At 48.6% G+C, this 20,746-nt stretch overlaps 1 pseudogene; it reads left to right on the top strand.

The window, feature by feature from the left end:
* The first annotated feature begins 2,162 nt into the window (after positions 1-2,162).
* LOC133091325 (CDK5 and ABL1 enzyme substrate 2-like) overlaps positions 2,163-20,746 on the top strand; it is a 37,862-nt pseudogene continuing 19,278 nt past the window's right edge.

Below are 20,746 nucleotides of genomic sequence, written 5' to 3'. Positions count from 1 at the left end.
GGATAAAGAAGTTGTGGTACATATATACAATGGAATATTACTCAGCCATAAAAAGGAACGAAATTGAGTCATTTGTTGAGACGTGGATGGATCTAGAGACTGTCATACAGAGTGAAGTAAGTCAGAAAGAGAAAAACAAATATCGTATATTAACGCATGTATGTGGAACCTAGAAAAATGGTACAGATGAGCCGGTTTGCAGGGCAGAAGTTGAGACACAGATGTAGAGAACAGACATATGGACACCAAGGGGGGAAAACCGCGGTGGGGTGGGGATGGTGGTGTGCTGAATTGGGCGATTGGGATTGACATGTATACACTGATGTGTATAAAATTGATGACTAATAAGAACCTGCAGTATAAACAAACAAACAAAACAACTAATACTAAACTTTCATTGGGTTATTTGTATGGAAATATGTTAATATAAATGTTTCAGACATTACATGAAATTTCCAAAAAAAAAAAGAGTCAAATCACTGCAGTAGGAATATAAGTTTTTTTTTTCTATGACCTGCACACCAGCTGGACTGAACTGAACACTCCTTCTGACCAACAGGATGTAATTTGACCTGAGCGGGGGGCGGGGAACAGGCAGAGACACGACCTTCTGTTTTGCTTCTTGCATGATGGCTGGGAATTTAATGCTTCTGCACGGAGTGGTCCTGTTTCCCCAGCACCTTTCATTGCAAAGGCTATCTTGTCCCCATGGGACCTTCTAACCCCCTCTGAAGGCACAAGCGTGGCTTTCTTTCGGAGCTCTCCATTCTCTTCCTTGGATCCATTGCATGTCTTGTGTGTCAATATCATGCTGTCTTGATGATGGTAAGTTTGCTGTCTTTTGGGAGATCAGGCAGCGTGGGACGTCTGAAGTCTGCACGTCTTTCTGAAGGGCAAATGGACACTCTCTATTTTCTTTTGGGTTTCCATTCACATTTGTTAATTCTGGTTATACTTGTCTGAGAAAACCCGTGGGTATTTTGAGAGGAATGGCGTCGACTCTATGGATTGCCTCGGGCTGTGGAATCATTTTCACAAGATGGACAATTCCGATACATGATCACCGCCTATCTTTCCAAGTTGAGTGTGTTTCGTCTTCATTTTCTTTCATCCATAATATCTCTCGCCCGTTTTCTGAGTTATGCGTCTTATAGGTCACGGGTAGGATGGACTCCTAGGTATTTTCTCTGTGTTCTTACCGTCATTGTCCACAGGGTTGTCTCTTTCCTTTCTCATTCGGATAGTTTGTTGTCAGTGTACATAAAGGCAACCGATTTCCATAGTGTCAATGATGTTTGTACCCTGCAATAGAACTGAATTTGCTGAGTTCTGTTCTGTTTCATTTTCTTTATCTGGGGGGAGGGGGGGAGATTTCGCCTTCAGGATTTTCTGTGCAGAGAATTGGGTCCATTTGTGTCTTTCCTCTGGCGTTGGATACTTCTTCTTTCTTCTTTCTATGCCGTTATTATTGTGAGGACTTTCTCCACCTTGGTGAATGAAAGCAGCCAGCGTGCCACGGTTAGAGTTATGTGTATGCAATAACTGGCCCTTTCTCCTTCCCCGCTCTCCATCACTCTGAGGTATCCAGGAAGCACAGGAATAGGCCAGGGCTCCGTAGGCCTCAGCTTGGTCAGCTGGACTGCTGTTCGTCTGCCCCTCCGTCCCAGGCATAATTTGCTCTACCATCTGTGACTCTTCTGTGGCTGGTGGTGGGGGGTTGGGGGGGTGGAGGAGCCTTCAGACCTTTCCCTCCATTGAGACCAATCCTCTGTTCATTATGTGTTGGCAAATTGGAGTCCACCAGATGGGTGGTCTGAGACCAGCCTTTGGTCTGGGCCCAAGAACAGCCTCTGGGGCTCACCCTGTCGGGCCCAGCATTTAGCCCTGGACTGCTGAGTTTGTGCTCTGCCTTGGAGGGCTCTGGGTCCTGTAGCTGACTCAGGGGGAAGCTTGGCATGATGCTACAAGTCAGAATCAGCTGTGCTGAGCTTTCTTCGTAGCCCTGGTTTGGGCACCGTAGACACCTGGGTCTTGGTCCTGGAGAAACCTCCATGGCCCCAATAACCTGGAGCCTGCAGTGACCCTTGTGGGCAGTGGGAGCTGGCTGCCAGGTGGGAGGACCTGGCTAAACAGTTGGGGAGATACATTGGATGCCCATATCAATGAGCTCCTCGCCGATCTCCAACTTGCGGCTCTGCTATGACCAGCAGACTGGCCTGCTCAGCCCGGAGGAATCAGGGTCCCACTGGGGTATTATCACTCCTTCTTCTCCAATCGACCTTCTGCTCCCAGATCAGGCACAGACCTAGGCCGGATCACATATCCATCCAGGACAAAAGAGATCCACCTAGAGGGTTTGGCTTAAACCATGGGCTAAAGGGCACTGCCTGGGCTAGTTCATCCCTATCAGCCAGGTTGGGGGAGGGCTGTGGATGTTTCGCCCCACCGGATTTTTCACCCCTCATCAGCCTGCCCATGCTGGAGGCACACGCACCCGAAACGACAGGAACATCCACCCCCAACATCACTCCACACACCCAGGCAAGGGACAGATGGCTACCAGGCTGGCATCAGGGTGGTGACCTGGACTGGGGCTTCCAGGCTTGTCTTTGGGATCCTCCTGGACAATTGCCCAAGTCAACTCACGTGACACCTGACCCAACGTCAACAGCCCTGGAGCATCACCCTGACTATGATGTTTACTGATGCCACAGCCCCAGGACATGGGGACACAGCAAAGCCATGTTTACAGCCATATGAGCTGGGGAGAGAACTCCTCTAGAATGTGGATTCCTCGTTCCCCAGGTTACAGTTTCTGTTCGACTCTATTGCCAGGGATGAGAGGTTATCTCGTGGGGTTCACTGGCTCAGACCAGTGACACAAACATGGCATGGGCAGAGCCATGGCCCCAGCTCTGTGGACACAGCTGCCTTCAGAAATGGCTGCTCTCTTCCATGTCATCAGGGATGTGGCCCTGTAAAAACCATGGGCCTCTCCTCCTGACTCTCCCCATCTGCAAAGTGGTGCTCATTCTGGCTTCGACTTCCTAGGTAAGCCATTAGGCAGATAGATATAGAGGCACCTACAGTACCTGTCAAAATTTTAGGCTGGTATCACATGGCAGGCTGGTATCACATGGAGCACAGGTGCACACTGCACTGAGGAAGGATTGCCTCAGGGGCTGGCCTAGCACAGAATCCAGCTCAAACACTCTTGGGTCTGCTCTGGGATCTCAGGAGTCACTCGTCCCACGGCCTATATCCCAGTCCAGCTTAGGGAGGGCTGAACGTCAAGAAACGTCAGACATCAACCCCTCTGGCATACAACCTTCCAGGTCCTCTTGTTGCAGGTAGATTCACGAACACATGTGTCCTCTTGGCCTCCGGGGTTGGTTGCCCCTGCATTGGCTCCCAGCAGTCTTGCCTTCAGGTCACCAATCCATGTGGAAATCCCCACCTCTCCAGAATGGACGGACATTGTGATTTGGTCCTTGCCTATAGACGGACCTGGGAAAAGTCTGTGACTTCTACTCAATTCTCTCCTGTGAACGTGTGATTTGTGCATGTCTGTGCACGTGAGCGCACGTGTATTTGTATCTGTATGTATGATTCATAATATGTATGTATTATATTGGTATTAAATAGAAAAATTTATGATCCATAACATATATGTTATACATATTGCCCTTAATATATGTATTATGTTTCCTAAACTTATTCTCTATAATAAATTCTTGATATAGAATATATTTATTATATATAATCTAGGTATATTATGTATAGAATAACTACAGGTGCACATACATACACACATACACATTGATAGGGTTCAGATTAGATTAGGGTTTTTGTGTCTTGAAGACTTGAGTTTTGCGACTACTCAGTCTGCTTTCCAGATGATCTCACTCATCAATTCCATCGTTTGCAAATTAATGTTTTCTCACGTTCTTTCCACTGACTTTTCGTTGTGCGGATGCTTTGCCTGTGCTGTCGAAATCATTTTCAGTCGCCTGGAGCCCAACTGCCTTTATTGTGTTTCTGTTTCACTTGCCTGAGGACACCATTCCACAGACATGCTTCAAAGGCTGAGGCCCAAGAATGGGTTTCTTCTAGGCCTGTCCTGACTTCAGGTTGACATTGCGGTAGTCGATTTGGTGAGAGGTTCTTGCTGTAGGTGGCACGAGAAAAGAATCCAGTCTGATGCTTGTGCATGGAATGGTCCAGATTCCCCAGGACCATTCATTGTGCAGGCTCTCTTGTCCCCATCGGACCTTCTAACCTCCTATGACTGCCCAAGCTTGGCTTTCTTTCGCAGCTATCCATACTCTTCCTTGATTCTATGTGGATGACTTGTGTGCCAAAACAATGCTGTCTACATGATGGTAGGTTTGCCATCTAGTTGGAAATCAGGCAGCTTGTGATGTCCGAAATCTGCACTTCATGCTGAAGAGTGTATGGACACTCTCGAGGATCTTTTTCGTTTCCAGACACATTTGGGAATTCTTGGTTGAATTTGTCTGAGAAAATCCGTGGGTATGTTGAGAGGATTGACATCGACTCTGTGGATTTCCTCGAGAGTGTGGAATCATTTGCATAAGATGGACTCTTCCAATCCATGAGCACTACCTATCATGTCATGTTGGGTGTGTGTCGAGAGGTGTGTGTCAATGTGCCTCTCGTCCCGTTTTCTAAGTTACGGGTCTTGTAGGTCGTGGATTTGATGGACTCCTAGGTATTTTCTTTGTGTTGTTACTGTCATTTTCCATGGGGTTGTCTCCTTTCTTTCTCATTCGGATAGTTTGTTGTGTTTGTACAGAAAGGCAACGAATTTCTGTAGCATCAGTGAACTTTGTACTCTGCTATTGAACTGAGTTTCCTGAGTTCTGTTCTGTTTTGTTTTGTTTATTCCTTGTGGAGGGCCACCTTCAGACTTTTCTGTGCAGAGAATTGGGTCAATTGGAGTCTTTCTTCCACCTTCGGATAATTCTTCTTATTTCCATGCCGTTATTATGGCGAGGCCTTCCTCCGCCTGTGTGAAAGTATATAGCCAGTGTACCAGTGTTAAAGTTAGGTGTATGCAATAACTGGCCCTCTTCTTCTTCTTCCCTCCCCATTTCTGTGAGGCCTCCAGGAAGGGCAGAACTAGGACAGGGCCCCATAGGGCTCAGCTAGGTGAGCTGGATTGCTGTTCGTCTGGCACTCCCTCCTGTGTGTAATATGATCTACCATCTGTGAACTTTCTGTGGCCGGAGGTGTGGGTTTGGGAGGAGTAAGGGTTCCATCAGACCTTTTCCTCCATTGAGACCAATTCTCTGTTCGTTAGGTGTTGGCAAATTGCAGTCCACCAGATGGTTTTTCTGAGGCCAGGCTTTGGTACGTGCCTAAGACCAGGCTCTGGGGGCTCACCCTGTGGGGCATAGGATTCATCCCCGTCCTGCTCACATTCGTGCTCCTCCTTTGTGTGCTAGAGGTCCTGTAGCTCTCTCGGGGGGAAGCTTAGCAAGATGCTCCAGGTCAGATCCGGCTGGGCTGAGTTCTCTTGGTAGACAAGGATTGGGCCCCGTAGAGATGCGGGGTCTGTTTCTGGAGAACCCTCCTTGGCCACACTCTCCGGAGACAGCGATGACCCTCATGGGTAGTGGGGGTGCTGTGCAGGGTGGCGTGACTCCACCCCACACAAGAGGAGATGCACCGGGTGCCCACAACCTTGACCTCCTCGCCAATCACCAGTGTGGGGCTCTGCCATGATAGTGACTAGAAGAAGAACCGGCCTGGCCTGGAGGGATCAAGGCACACCCCCTGGCCGTAATCATTGCTTCTTCTCCCCACTCGACCTGCTGATCCCAGATCAGGCACAGACCTAAGGGGGGTCACATATCCAACAGGGACCAAAGAGAAACATTTAGAATTTTTGCATAAACCTCGGGCTAAAGGCCACTGCCTGAGATTATTCCATGCAGACCAACCATCTTGAACATGCCTGTGGATGTGTCTGGCTCACCGGGCTTCTCCCCCTCATGAGTCTGCCCATTCTGGAGGCAGACCCACACCACAGGACAGGAACAGCCACCCCCAAAAACACTCCACACATCCAGACAAGGGACAGCTTTCTACAAACCTGGCATCAGTGTGGTATTCTGGCCTGTGGCTCCTTGGCTTGTTTGGGGGTACTTCTGGACAGTGGCCAAGGCAACTCGTGAGAGACCTGACACAACATCAACAGCCCTAGAGGATCACCCTGACTGTGAACTTTCTTGTGGCCACAGCCCCAGCACATGGGGACACAGCAGAACCATGTTTACAGCCAAGTGAGCTGGGGAGGATGCTCCACTAGGATGTGGATGCCTCATTCCCCAGTTTCCAGGTTTTGTTGGGATCTATTGCCAGGCATGTGAGGTCCGCTCCTGGGGTTCCCTGACCCACACCTTTGACATAAACACGGCATGAGCAGGGTCATGGCCCTTGCTCTGTGAACACAGCTGCTTTCAGACTTGGCTGCTCTCCTCCATGTCATCAGGGATGTGGCCCTGTACAAACCATAAGCCTCTCCTCCCAAGTCTCCCCATCAGCAAAGTGGTACTCATACTGGTTCAACTTCCTAGGGAAGCCATTAGGTTGATAGAAACACCTACAGTGCCTGTCAAACCTGTAAGCTAATGTCACATGGAGGGCTGGTATCAGAAAGAGCGCAGGTGCACACGGCACAAAGTAAGGATTGCCTCAGGGGATGACCTAGCCCAGAATCCAGCTGAAATAGGCTTGGGTCTCCCATGGGATCTAGGGATAGTCACTTGTTCTCCAGCCTACATCCCAGTACAGCCGATGGAGGGCTGAACGTCAAAAAACTTCAGACTTCGACCCTTTTGGCATACAACTTCCAGGTCCTCCAGTTGCAGGTAGATTCACGTCCACTTGTCTCCTCTTGGTATCCGGGGTGGGTTGCCTGTGCATTGGCTCACGGCAGTCTTGCCTCCAGGTCACATATCCTTGTGGAAATCCCCACCTCTCCAGAATGGATGGACATTGTCTTTTGGTCCTCACCTACAGAAGGATATGGGAAAATTCTGTGACTTTTACCTAATTCTCTCCTGTGATCATGTGGTTCGTGCATGTGTATGCGTGTGAGCATATGCGTATTTGTATCTCTACGTAAGAAATATAATATGTATGTATTATATAGGTATTAAGTAGAAAAATTTACGATACATAATATATTTATTATTCATATTGCCCTTAATATATATATTATGTATCCAAAACTTATTCTATGTAATAAATTCTTGATATAGAATATGTTTATTATATATAATTAGGTATATTTTGTATAGAATACTTACAGGTTCACATCATACACACACACACATTGTTAGGGTTCAGCTTCGTTTAGGGTTTTTGTGTCTCAAAGGCTTGAGTTTTGCAACTTCTCTGTCTGCTTTCCAGATGATCCCCCTCGTCAGTACCATCGTTTTCAAATCAGTGTATGCTGAAGTTCACACTACTACATTTTTGTAGTGCGGATGCATTGCCTGTGCCTTCAAAAATCCTTTTCAGTCGCCTGGAAGCCCAATTGCCTTTATTTTGCTTCTATTTCCCTTGTCTGAGGAGACCGATCCACAGACATGCCTCTAAGTCTGAATGTCAAGAACGTACTGCCTATGGGTTTCTTCTATGACTGCCCTGACTTCAGGTTTGACATTGTGGTAGGCGATTTATTGTGAGGTTCTTGTTGTAGGTGGCACGAGAAAGGAATCCAGTGTGATGCTTCTGCATGAAGTGGTCCAGTCTCCTCAGGACCATTCATTGCACAGACTATCTTGTCCCCATCGGCCTTCTCAACTACTTTTACCGCACAAGCTTGGCTTTCTTTCGAGGCTCTCCATTCTCCTCTGTGCATCTATGTGAATGTCTTGTGTGAAAATACCATGGTGTCTTGATGATAGTGGGTTTGCTGTCTACTTGGAAATCAGGCAACTTGACATGTCTAAAATCTGCATTTCTTGCTGAAAAGTGTAAGGACACTCGAGGATATTTTGCGTTTCCAGACACATTTGGGAATTCTTGGTTGTACTTTTCTAAGAAAATCCGTGGGTATGTTGAGAGGATTGACATCGACTCTGTGGATTTCCTCGAGAATGTGGAGTCATTTGCACAAGACGGACTCTTCCAATCCATGAGCTCTACCTATCATTCCATGTTTCATGTGTGTCGTCTTCATTTTCTTTCATCAGTGTGTCTCTCCTCCCGTTTTCTGAGTAACGGGTTTTGTAAGTCGGGGGTTAGATTGACTCCTAGGTATTTTATTTGTGTTCTTACCGTCATTGGCCACGAGATTGTCTCCTTCCTTTCTCATTCGGATAGTTTGTTGTGTGTGTACAGAAAGGCAACCAATTTCTGTAGCCTCAGTGAAGTTTGTACCCTGCAATCGAATTGAGTTTCCTGAGTCCTATACTGTTTTGTTTTGTTTTCTCTTGGTGGAGGGTCGCCTTCAACCTTTCTGTGCAGAGTATCAGGTCAATTGGGGTCTTACTCTGCCGTCAGATAATTATTCTTTCTTTCTTTTCATGCCGTTATTATGGTGATGGCTTCCTCCGAGTGGGTGAAAGAATGTAGCCAGCATACTAGTGTTACAGGTAGGTGCATGCAATAACTGGCTGTGTCCTCCTTCCTCCCTCTCCATCTCTCTGAGTCATCCAGGAAGGAGAGGACTAGACCATGGCCCCATGGGTCTCAGATAGGTGAGCTGTACCTCCGTTCGTCTGCCCCTCCTTCCCGGGCATAATTTGCTCTACCATCTGTGAACCTTCTGTGGCTGGGGTTGGTGGAGTGTGGGTTCCATCAGACCTTTCCCTCCATTGAGACTAATCCTCTGTTCGTTATGTGTTGGCAAATTGCATTCCACCAGATGGGTGGCCAGACTTTGGTATGTGCCCAAGACCAGGCTCTAGGGACTCACCCTGTGGAGCCCAGGATTCATACCCCGCCTGCTCACCCTTGTATTCCTCCTTGATGTGCTCCAGGTCCTCTAGCTGGCTCGGGGGGAAGCTAAGCCTGATGCTCCAGGTCAGATCCGGCTTGGCTGAGCTCTATTGGTAGCCCAGGAATTGGCCCATTAGACCTCTGGGCCCTGGTTCTGGAGAAACCTCCATGGCCACACTCTACAGAGTTGATACTGGTCCTCGTGGGCAGTGGGGTCGTGGTGTGCAGTGGCGTGACTCAGCCCCCCACTAGAGGACATGCGTTGGGTGTCCGCATCATTGAGCTCCTCGCAGATAGGCAATGTGGGGCTCTGACATGACAGTGAGCAGCAGAATGGCCGGCCCGGCCCGGATGGATCAGGACCCCACCCGGCCATTATCATTGCTTCTTCTGCCCACATGACATTCTGATCCCAGATCAGGCACATACCTAGGTTGGATCACATATCCAACCGGGATCAAAGACAACTATTTAGAGTTTTTGGCATAAACCTCGGGCTGAAGTTTGCTGCCTGGGCTCGCTCCATCCCGACCAGCCAGATTTTGAGAAGGCTGTGGATGTGTCCAGCCCACCAGGCTTCTCACCCCTCATGTGCCTGCCCATGCTTGAGGAAGACCCACCCCACAGGACAGGAACACCCACCTCCAACAACACTCCACACATCCAGGCAAGGCACAGATTGCTACCAGCCTAGCATCAGTGTGGTGTCCTGGCCTGTGGCTCCCAGGCTTGCATTTGGGACCCTCACGGACAGTGACCCAAGGCAACTCACGAGAGACCTAATCCAACTTTAACAGCCCTGGAAGATCACCCTGACTGTGATGTTTCCTGAGGCCACAGCCCCAGCACATGGGGACACAGCAGATCCATGTTTACAGCCAAGTGAGCTGGGGAGGGGGCTCCACTAAGATGTGGATACCTCGTTTGGAACGTTCCAGCTTCTGTTGGGCTCTATTGCCAGGGAAGTGAGGTCACCTCCTGGGGTCCCCTGGCCCAGATCAGTGACACAAAAACAGCATGGGCAGAATCATGGCCCTGGTACTGTCGACTCAGCTGCTTTCAGACCCAGCTGCTCTCCTCTGTGTCATCAGGGATGTGGCACTGTAGAAACCAAGGGCCTCTCCTCCCCAGTCTCCCCATCTGCAAAGTGGCGCTTATTCTGACATCGACATCCTAGGGAAACCATTAGGTTGATAGACCTAGAAGCACATAAAGTGCCTGTCAAACCGGTAAGCTAGTGTCATATGGAGGGCTGGTATCAAATGCACCACAGGTGCACACTGCACAAAGGAAGAATTGCCTTAGGGGATGGCCTAGCATAGGATCCAGCTAAAACAGGCTTGGGTCTACTCTGGGATCTCAGGAGAGTCACTCGTCCTCCAGCGTACATCCCAGTCCCGCCGAGGGAGGGCTGAACGTCAAGAAATTTCAGACATCGAATCCTCTGGCATACAACCTTCCAGGTCCTCCAGCTGCAGGTAGATTCACGTCCACATGTCTCCTATTGGCCTCCGGGGAGGGTTGCCCCTGCATTAGCTCATGGTAGTCTTGCCTGCAGGTCACATATCCGTGTGGAAATCCCCACCCGCCAGAAAGGATGGACATTGTGATTTGGTCCTCGCCTACAAGCGGACTTGGGAAAAGTCTGTGACGTCTACTCAATTCTCTCCTGTGATCGTGTGATTTGTGCATGTTTGTGCACGTGAGCGCATGTGTATTTGTATCTCTACGTATCATTCAAAATATATATGTATTATATTGGTATTATGTAGAAAAATTTATGATCCATAATATATATATAATACATATTGCCCTTAATATATATATTATGTATCTTAACCTTATTCTATATGATAAATTCTTGATAAAGAATATGTTTATTATATATAATCTAGGTATATTATGTATAGAATAAATACAGGTGCACATACATATACACACACACATTGTTAGGGTTCAGCTCAGGTTAGGGTTTTTGTGTCTCAAAGGCTTGTGTTTTGCGACTTCTAGATCTGCTTTCCAGATGATCTCCATCGTCATTTCCATTGTTTGCAAATCAATGTTTTCTCACGTTCTCTCCGCTGACTTTTCTTTGTGCGGACGCTTTGCCTGTGTCTTCGAAAATCATTTTCAGTTGCCTGAAGCCCAATTGCCTTTATTGAGCTTCTGTTTCCCTTGCCTGAGGACACCGTTCCACAGACATTCTTCTAAGGCTGAGATTCAAGAAGGTACTGCATATGGGTTTCTTCAAGGCCTGGCCTGACTTCAAGATTGACATTGCAGTAGTTGATTTGGTGTGAGGGTCTTGTTGTAGGTGGCATGAGAAAGCAATCCAGTGTGATGCTTGTGAATGGAAGGGTCCAGTTTCCCCAGGACCATTTATTGCACAGGCTATCTTGTCCCTATAGGATCTTCTCAACTCATTTGACCCCACAAGCTTGGCTTTCTTTCTGGGCTCTCTGTTCTCTTCCTTGCATCTATGTGGATGTCTTGTGTGCCAATACCATGCTGTCTTGATGATCGTAGGTTTGCCATCTAGTTGGAAATCAGGCAGTGTGGCATGTCCAAAATCTGCACTTCTTGCTGAAGTGTGTATGGACACTCTCGAGCATCTTTTCCGTTTCCAGATAGATTTGGGAATTCTTGGTTGTACTTGTCTGAGAACATCCCTGGGTGTTTTGAGAGGAATGGCATAGACTCTCTGGATTTCTTTGAGAGTGTGGAAACATTGCCCAAGACGGACTCTTCCGATCCATGAGCACTACCTATCATTCCATGTTGGGTGTGTGTCGTCCTCTTTTTCTTTCAGAAATGTGTCTCTCGTCCCGTTTTCTGAGTTACAGGTCTTGTAGGTCATGGGTTAGATGGACTCCTATGTATTTTCTTTGTGTTGTTACCGTCATTGTCCACAGGGTTGTCTCTTTCCTTTCTCATTCGGATAGTGTTGTGTGTGTACAGAAAGGTAACAGATTTCTGTAGCATCAGTGAATTTTGTAATCTGTTATCGAACTGAGTTTCCCGAGTTCTGTTCTGTTTTGCTTTGTTTTCTCTGGGGGGAGGGTCACCTTCAGCATTCTCTGTGCAGAGAATAGGGACAATTTGAGTCTTTCCTCTGCTTTCGGATAATTCTGCTTTCTTCTTTCCATGCCGTTATTATGGCAAGGACTCTCTTCACCTGGGTGAATTAATGTAGCCAGGTTACCAGTGTTAGAGTTAAGTGTATGCAATAACTGACCATCTTCTCCTTCCTCCCTGTCCATCTCTCTGAGTCTTCCAGGAAGGGCAGGACTATGCCATGGCCCCAAAGGGCTCAGCTCGGTGAGCTGGATGACTGTTCGTCTGCCCCTCCTTCTTGGGAAAAATTTGCTCTACCATCTGTGAACCTTCTGTGGCTGGGGGTGCTGGATTGGGGGGGGTTCCATCAGACCTTCCCCTCCATTGAGACCAATCCTCTGTTCATTATGTTTTTACATATTGCAGTCCAGCTGCTGGGTGGTCTGAGGCTGCCTTTGGTACGTGCCAAAGACCAGGCTCTGGGGGCTCACCCTGTGGGTCCCATGATTCAACCCCGACCAGCTCACATTTGTGCTCCCCGGGGTGTGCTCTGGATCCTGTAGCTGACTCAGGGTAAGCTTGGCATGATGCTCCTTGTCAGAGCCGTCTGTTTTGAGCTCTCTTCGTAGCCCAGGATTGGGCCCCATAGACCCCTGGGCCATGGTTCTAGAGGACCCTCCAAGGCCACATTCTCCGGGTCCAGTGCTAGCCCTCGTGGGCAGTGGGGGCAGTGTGCACGTGGGGCGACTGGACCCCACAGTCAGGGTGATTATTTTGGTGTCCTCTTCATTGAGCTCCTTGCCGATCTCCAACGTGGGGCTCTGCTATGAAAATGACCAGCAGAATTGCCAGCCACGAATGAAGGGATCAGGGCCCCACATGGCCATTATCATTGCTTCTTCTGCCCACTCAACCTTGTGCTCTTAGATCAGGCACAGACCTAGGTCAGATCACATATCCACCTGGGAACAAAGAGAACCACCTAGAGTATTTGGCATAAACGTTCGGGTAAATGGCACTGCCTGGGCTCGCTCCATCCAAACCAGCCAGTTTGGGACATGGCTGTGGATGTGTCCGGCCCAACGGGCTTCTCACCCCTCATGAGCCTGCTCATTATGGAGGCAGAACCACCCCACAGGACAGGAAAACCCACCCCCAATATCACTCCACACACCGAGGAAAGGGACAGATTGCTACCATGCAGGCATCAGAGTGGTGGCCTGGCTTGGGGCTCCAGGCTTCTCTTTGGGTTCCTATCGGGCAATAGCACAAGGCACCTCATGTGAGACCTGACCCAACGTCAACATCCCTGGAGGATCACCCTGACTGTGACGTTTCCATAGGCCACAGCCCCAACACATGGGGACACAGCAGAGCCAGGTTTACAGTCACGTGAGCTGAGGAGGGGACTCCTCTAGGATGTGGATGCCTCGTTCCCCAGGTTTCAATTTCTTTTGGTCACTATTGCCAGGGAATTGAGGTCATCTCCTAGGGTTCCTGACCCAGAGTAGTAACACCAACATGGCATGGGAAGAGCCATGGACCTGGCTCTGTGGACAGAGCTGCTTTCAGAACCGGCTGCTCCCCTCCTTGTCATCAGGGATATGGCCCTGTACAAACAATGGGCCTCTCCTCCCGAATCTCCCGACTGCAAAATGACGCTCATTCTGGCATTGACTTCCTAGGGAAGCCATTAGGCATATATACCAAGAAGCAAATACAGTGCCTGTCAAACCTGTAGGCTGGTATCACATGGCAGACTGGTATCACATGGCAGACTGGTATCATATGGAGCACAGTTGCACACTGCATCTAGGAAAGATTGCCTCAAGGGATGGCCCAGCACAGAATCCAGCTGAAACTGGCTTGGATCTGCTCTGGGATCGAAGGAAATTCACTCGTCCTCTGGCCTGTATCCCAGTCTCGCTGAGGGAGGGCTGAACGTCAACAAAATTCAGACATTGACCCCTCTGGCATAAAACCTTTCATGTCTTCCTGTTGCAGGTAGATTCACGTCCACATGTCTCCTTTTGGCCTCCGTGGTGTGTTGCCCCTGTATTGGCTCCCAGCAGTCTTGCCTCCAGGTCACATATCCTTGTGGATATCCCCAACCCTCCAGAATGGATGGACATTGTGATTTGGTCCTCACTTACAGACGGACTTGGGAAATGTCTGTGACTTCTACTCAATTCTCTCCTGTGATCCTGTGGTTTGTGCGTGTGTTTGTGTTTGAGCGGACTCGTATTTATATCTCTACGTATGATTCATAATATGTACGTAGTATATAGGTATTAAGTAGAAAAATTTATGATACATAAAGTGTATATTATACATATTGCCCATAATATATATATTATGTATCCTAAACTTATACTTTATAATAACTTATTGATATAGAATATGTCTATTATACATAATCTATGTATATTATGTCTAGAATACCTACAGGTGCACATACATACACACACACATTGTTAAGGTTCAGCTTTGGTTAGGGTTTCTGTGTCTCGAAGGCTTGCATTTTGCCACTTCTAGGTCTGCTTTCCAGATGATCCCCCTCATCAGTTACATCGTTTGCAAATCAATGTTTTCTCACGTTCGCTCCACTGCCTTTTCGTCGAGCGGACACTTTGCCTTTGCCATTGAAAACCCTTTTCAGTTGCCTTGAGCACGAACTGCCTTTATTGTGCTTCAATTTCCCTTTCCTGAGTGGATCGACCCACAGACATGCTTCTGAGGCTGAGGTCCAGGATCGTACAGCTTATTGGTTTCTTCTGGCCTGTCCCGACTTCAGGTTTGACATTGCCATAGTCGATTTGGTGTGAGGTTCTTGTTGTAGGTGGCATGAGAAAGCAATCCAGTGTGATGCTTGGGCATGGAGCGGTCCTGTTTCCCCAACACCATTCATTGCACAGGCTATCTTGTCCCTATCAGACCCACTCACCTCCTATGACCTCACAAGCTTGGTTTTCTTTCAGGGCTCTCTGTTCTCTTCCTTGTTTCTATGTGGATGTCTTGTGTGCCAATACCATGCTTTCTTGATGATGGTAGGTTTGCAATATAGTTGGAAATCAGGCAGCGTGGTACGTCCGAAATCTGCACTTCTTTCTGTGGAGTGTATGGGCAATCTCGAGGTTCTTTTGGGTTTACAGAAATATTTGGTAATTCTTGGTTTTACGTGTCTGAGAAAATCTGTGGGTATTTTGAGAAGAATGGCATCAACTCCCTGGATTTCCTCGAGAGTGTGGAATCATTTGCACAATATGGACTTTTCCGATCCATGAGTACCACCTATCTTTCCATGTTTGTTGCATGTCGTCTTCATTTTCTTACATCAATATGTGTCTCATCCCGTTTACTGAGTTACAGGTCTTGTAGGTCATGGCTTAGATGGACTCCTAGGTATTTTCTTTGTGTTGTTACCATCATTGTCCACAGGGTTGTCTCCTTCATTTCTCATTCATATAGTCTGTTTGGTGTGTACAGAAAGGCAACCAATATCTGTAGCGTCAGTGAAGTTTGTACCCTGAAATCCAACTGAGTTTCCTGAGTTCTGTTCTGTTTTGTTTTGTTTTCCTTTATGGGCATCGCCTTCATCATTTTCTGTTCAGAGAATTGAGACAAAGGGAGTCTTTTCTCTGCTGTCGGATTATTCTTCTTTCTTCTTTCCATGCCCTTATTATGGCATGGACTTCCTCTGCCTGGGTGAATGAAAACAGCCAGCATGCCAGTGTTAGAGGTAGGTTTTTGCAATAACTGGCCATCTCCTCCTTCCTCCCTCTCCATTTCTCTGAGTCCTCCAGGAAGGGCAGGACTAGGCCAGGGCCCCATAGGGCTCAGCTCAGCCAGCTGGACAGCTGTTCATTTGCACCTCTGTCCCAGGAGTAATTTGTTTTACTATCTGTGAACAATCTGTAGCTGGGTTTGGGTGTTTGGGGGGGGGTGTTCCATCAGACCCCTCCCTCCTTTGAGAGCAATCCTCAGTTCGTTATGTGTTGGCAAATTGCAGTGCACCAGATGGGTGGTCTGAGCCCAAGAGCAGCCTCTGGGGGCTCCCCTTGTGGAGCCCAGCATTCATCCCTGGCCTTCTCACCTTTGTGCACCGTCTTGGTGTACTCCGTGTCCTGTAGTTGACTTTGGGGGAAGCCTGGCACGGTGCTCCATTTCAGAGCCAGTAGTGTTGAGCTCTCTTCGTAGCCCAGGATTGGGCCACGAAGACCCCTGGGCCCTGGGTCTGGAGAACCCTCCAAGGCCACACCCTCCAGATCTGGGGCAGGCCATCATGAGCAATGAGGGCAGGGGCAGGGAGGGGCAACTGGAACCCACACTTGGAGAGATGCATTGGGTAACCACTTCATTGAGCTCCTCGCCGATCTCCAACGTGGGGCTCTGCCAAGACATTGAAGAGCAGAAGGGCTGGCTAGGACAGGAGGGATCATGGCCCCACCTGGCCATTATCACTGCTTCTTCTGCCCACTCGACCTTCTGCTCCCAGATCAGGCACCGACCTAGGTCGGAACACATATCCACATGGGACCAAAGAGAACCATTTAGAGTTTTTGGCATAAACCTTGGGCAAAAGGGAACTACCTGGACTTGCTTCATCCCAAACAGCCACCTTGGGACATGGATGTGGATGTGTCTGGCCCACCAGTATTCTCACCCCTCATGAGCCTGCCCATTCTGGAGGCAGACCCTCCCCAGAGGACACTAACACCCACCCCCAACATCACTCCACACACCCAGGCAAGGGACAGATTCCTACTAGGCTGGCATCAGTTTGGTGGCCTGCCCTGGGGCTCCAAGGCTCACCTTTGTGGTCCTCCCAGGCAATGGCCCAAGGAAACTAACGTGAGACCTGACCCAACGTCAACAGCCATGGAGGATCACCCTGACTGTGACGTTTGCTGAGGTCACAGTCCCAGCACAACGGCAGAACCATGCTTACAGCCACGTCTGCTGAGGAGGGGGTTCTTCTAGGGTGTGGTTACTTGGTTCTCTAGGTTCCAGTTTCTGTTGAGTTCTATTGCCAGGGAAGTGAGGTCACTTTGTGTGATCCCCTGGCCCAAACCTCTGACACCAACACGGCTTGGGCAGAGCCATGGCCTGGCTCTGTGAACACAGCGGCTTTCAGAACAGGCTGCTCTCCTCCATATCACCAGGGATGTGGCCCTGTAAAAACCATGTGTCTATCCTCCCGAATCTCCCCATCTTCAAACTGGTGCTTATTCTGGCATCGACTTCCTAGGGAAGCCATTAAGCAGATATGCCTAGAAGCAACTACAGTGTCCGTCAAACCAGTAGACTGGTATCACATGGAGGGCTGGAATCACATGGAGCACATATGCACACTGCACAAAAGAAGGATTGCCTCAGGGACTGGCCTAGCACAGAATCCAGCTGAAACTGTCGTGGGTCTGCTCTGAATTCTCGCGAGAGTCATTCTTCCTCTGGCCTACATCCCAGTCCCGCTGATTGAGGGCAGAATATCAAGAAAATTCAGACATCTAGTCCTCTGGCGTAAAACCTTTGAAACCCTCCTGTTGCAGGTAGATTCATGTCCACATGTCTCCTCTTGGCCTCCGTGGTGTTCTGCCCCTGCATTGGCTCCCAGCAGGCTTGCCTCCAGATCACATATCCTTGTGGAAATTCCCGACACTCCAGAATGGAAGGACATTGTGATTTGGTCCTCGCCTACAGACTGACTTAGGAAAAGTCTGTGATATCTACTCAATTCCTCTCTCCTGTGATTGTGAGGTTTGTGCCTGTGTGCGCACGTGAGCACACTCGTATTTATATTTCTATGTATGATTCATAATATATATGTATTATATAGGAATTAAATAGAAAAAATTTTGATGCATAATATATATATAAATATTGCCCATAATATACATATATTATGTATCTTAAACTTATTCTACATAATAAATTCTTGATTTAGAATATGTTTATTATATATAATCTAGGTATAATATGTATAGAATAGCTACAGGTGTACATACACACACACACACACACACACTGTTAGGGTTCAGGTTCGGTTAGCGTTTATGTATCTCGAAGGCTTGGGTTTTGCGACTTCTCGGTCTGCTCTCCAGATGATGCCCCTCGTCAGTTTCATTGTTTGCAAATCAGTGTTTTCTCACGTTCGCTCCGCTGCCTTTTTGTCGTGCGGACGCTTTGCCTTTGCCGTCGAAATCGCTTTTCAGACCACTGGAGCTCCAACTGCCTTTATTGTGCTTCTGTTTCCCTTGCCTGAGGAGACCAACCCACAGACATGCTGCTAAGGATGAGGTCCAAGAATGTGCTGCTTATGGGTTTCTTCTAGGCCTGGCGTGACTTCAGATTTGACACTGCAGTAGTAGATTTGGTGTGAAGTTCTTGTTGCTGGTGGCATGAGAAAGGAATCCAGTGTGATGCTTATGCATGGAGCGGTCCAGTTTCCCCAGGACCATTCATTACACAGGCTATCTTGTCCCCATCGGATTTTCTCACCTCTTTCGCTGCACAAGCTTGGCTTTCTTTTGGGGGTCTCCATTCTTATCCTTGCATCTTTGTAGATGTCTTGTGTGCCAATACCATGCTGTCTTGATGATAGTAGGTTTGCAGTCTAGTTGGAGATCAGGCAGCATGGGACGTCTGAAATCTGCACTTCTTGCTGAAGAGTGTATGGAAATTCTCAAGGGTCTTTTGCCTTTCCAGACACATTTGGGAATTGTTGGTTGTACTTGTCTGAGACAATCTGTGGGTATTTGAGAGGAATGGCGTCGATTCTCTGGATTTCCTCGGGAGTGTGGAATCATTTGCACAAGACAGACTCTTCCCGTCCAAGAGTACAACCTATCATTCCATGTTGGGTGTGTGTCATCTTCATTCTCTTTCATCAGTGTGTCTCTCATCCCATTATCTGAGTTACGTTTCTTGTAGGTCGTGGGTGAGATGGTCTCCTAGGAATTTTTTTGTGTTGTTACTGTCATTGTCCATGGGCTTGTCTCCTTTCTTTCTCATTCGGATAGTGTTTTGTGTGTGCAGAAAAGCAAGCAATTTCTGTAGCATCAGTGAAGTTTGTACCCTGATATCGAACTGAGTTTCCTGAGTTCTGTTCTGTTTTGCTTTGTTATCTCTTGGGGGAGGGTCGCCTTCAGCATTTTCTGTGCAGAGAATTGGGCCATTTGGAGCTTTTCCTCTGCTGTCAGATAATTCTTCTTTTTTCTTCCCATGTCCTTTTTATGGAAAAGTCTTCCTCTGCCTAGGTAAATGAATGTACTCAGCGTACCAGTGTTAGAGGTAGGTGTATGCAATAACTAGCCGTTCTCCTCCTTCCTCGCTCTCCATCTCTCTGAGTCATCCAGGAAGGGGAGGCCTAGGCCATGGCACCATGGGCCTCAGCTCCTTGAGCTGTACCTCTGTTCGTCTGCCACTCCCTCCCACGCATAATTTCGCTACCATCTGTGAACCTTCTTTGGCTGGGGTTGGGGATTGAGAGTTCCATCAGAACTTTCCTTACATTGAGACCAACCTTCTGTTCGTTATGTGTTGGCAAATTGCAGTCCACCAGATGTGTGATCTGAGGCCAGCCTTTGGTACGTGCCCAAGATCAGACTCTGGGAGCTCACCCTGTTGGGCCCAGATTACATCCCCTGCCGGATCGCCTTTGTGCTCTTCCTTGGTATACTCCAGGTCCTTTAGCTGACTCGGGGGGAAACTTAGCATGATGTTCCAGGTGAGATGCGGTTGTGCTGAGGTCTCTTCGTAGACGAGGTTTGGGCCCCATAAGCCCCTGGGCCTTGGTTACAGAGAACCCTCCATGGCCACATTTTCCAGAGCCAGCACTGACTGTCGTGGGCAGCGTGTGTTGGGAGTGGGGTGGCGTGACTCGGCACCACACTCGGGGAGAGGCATTGGTTGTCCACATCTGTGAGCTCTTCGCCAATCTCCAACCTGGAGCTCTACCATGACAGTGAACAACAGAAGGGTCTGTCAAGTTCAGAGGGATCAGGGCGCCACCCGGCCATTATCATTGCTTCTTCTGCCCACTCGACCTTCTGCTCCCAGGTCAGGCACAGACCTAGGTCGGATCACATATCCACCCTGTACCATAGAGATCCACCTAGAGTTTTGGCATAAACCTCGGGTTAAAGGCGCTGCCTGAGTTTTCTCCATGCGGACCAGCCAGCTAGGGACATGGCTGTGGATGTTTCCGGCCCATCAGGTTTCTCACCCCTCAAGAGACTGCCCGTTCTGGAGTCAGATCCACCCCACAGAATAGGAACACTCAGTCCCAATATCACTCGACACACCCAGGCAAAGGACAGATTGCAACCAGGGTGGCATCAGGGTGGTGGACTGGCCTGGGGTTCCTAGGCTTGTCTTGGGTTCCTCCCGGACAATGGCCCAAGGCACCTCACGTGAGACCTCACCCAACGTCAACAGCCCTGGAGGCTCACACTGTTTGTGATGTTTTCTGCTGCCACAGCCCCAGCACATGAGGACACAGCAGAGCCATGTTTACAGCCACATGAGCTGAGGAGTGGGCTCCTCTATGATGTTGATGCCTTCTTCCCTAGGTTCCAGTTTCTGTTGCACTCTACTGCCAGTTACGTTAGGTCACTTACTGGGGTCCCATGCCCAGAACTGTGACACAAACACAAGATGGGTAGAGCCATGGGCCCAGCTCTGTGGACATAGCTGCTTTCCGAAACAGCTGCTCTCC

This window comes from Eubalaena glacialis, chromosome 1, assembly GCF_028564815.1.
Source record: "Eubalaena glacialis isolate mEubGla1 chromosome 1, mEubGla1.1.hap2.+ XY, whole genome shotgun sequence".
NCBI classification, from domain to species: Eukaryota; Metazoa; Chordata; class Mammalia; order Artiodactyla; family Balaenidae; genus Eubalaena; species Eubalaena glacialis.
This window is presented reverse-complemented; position numbering and strand designations above follow the sequence as displayed.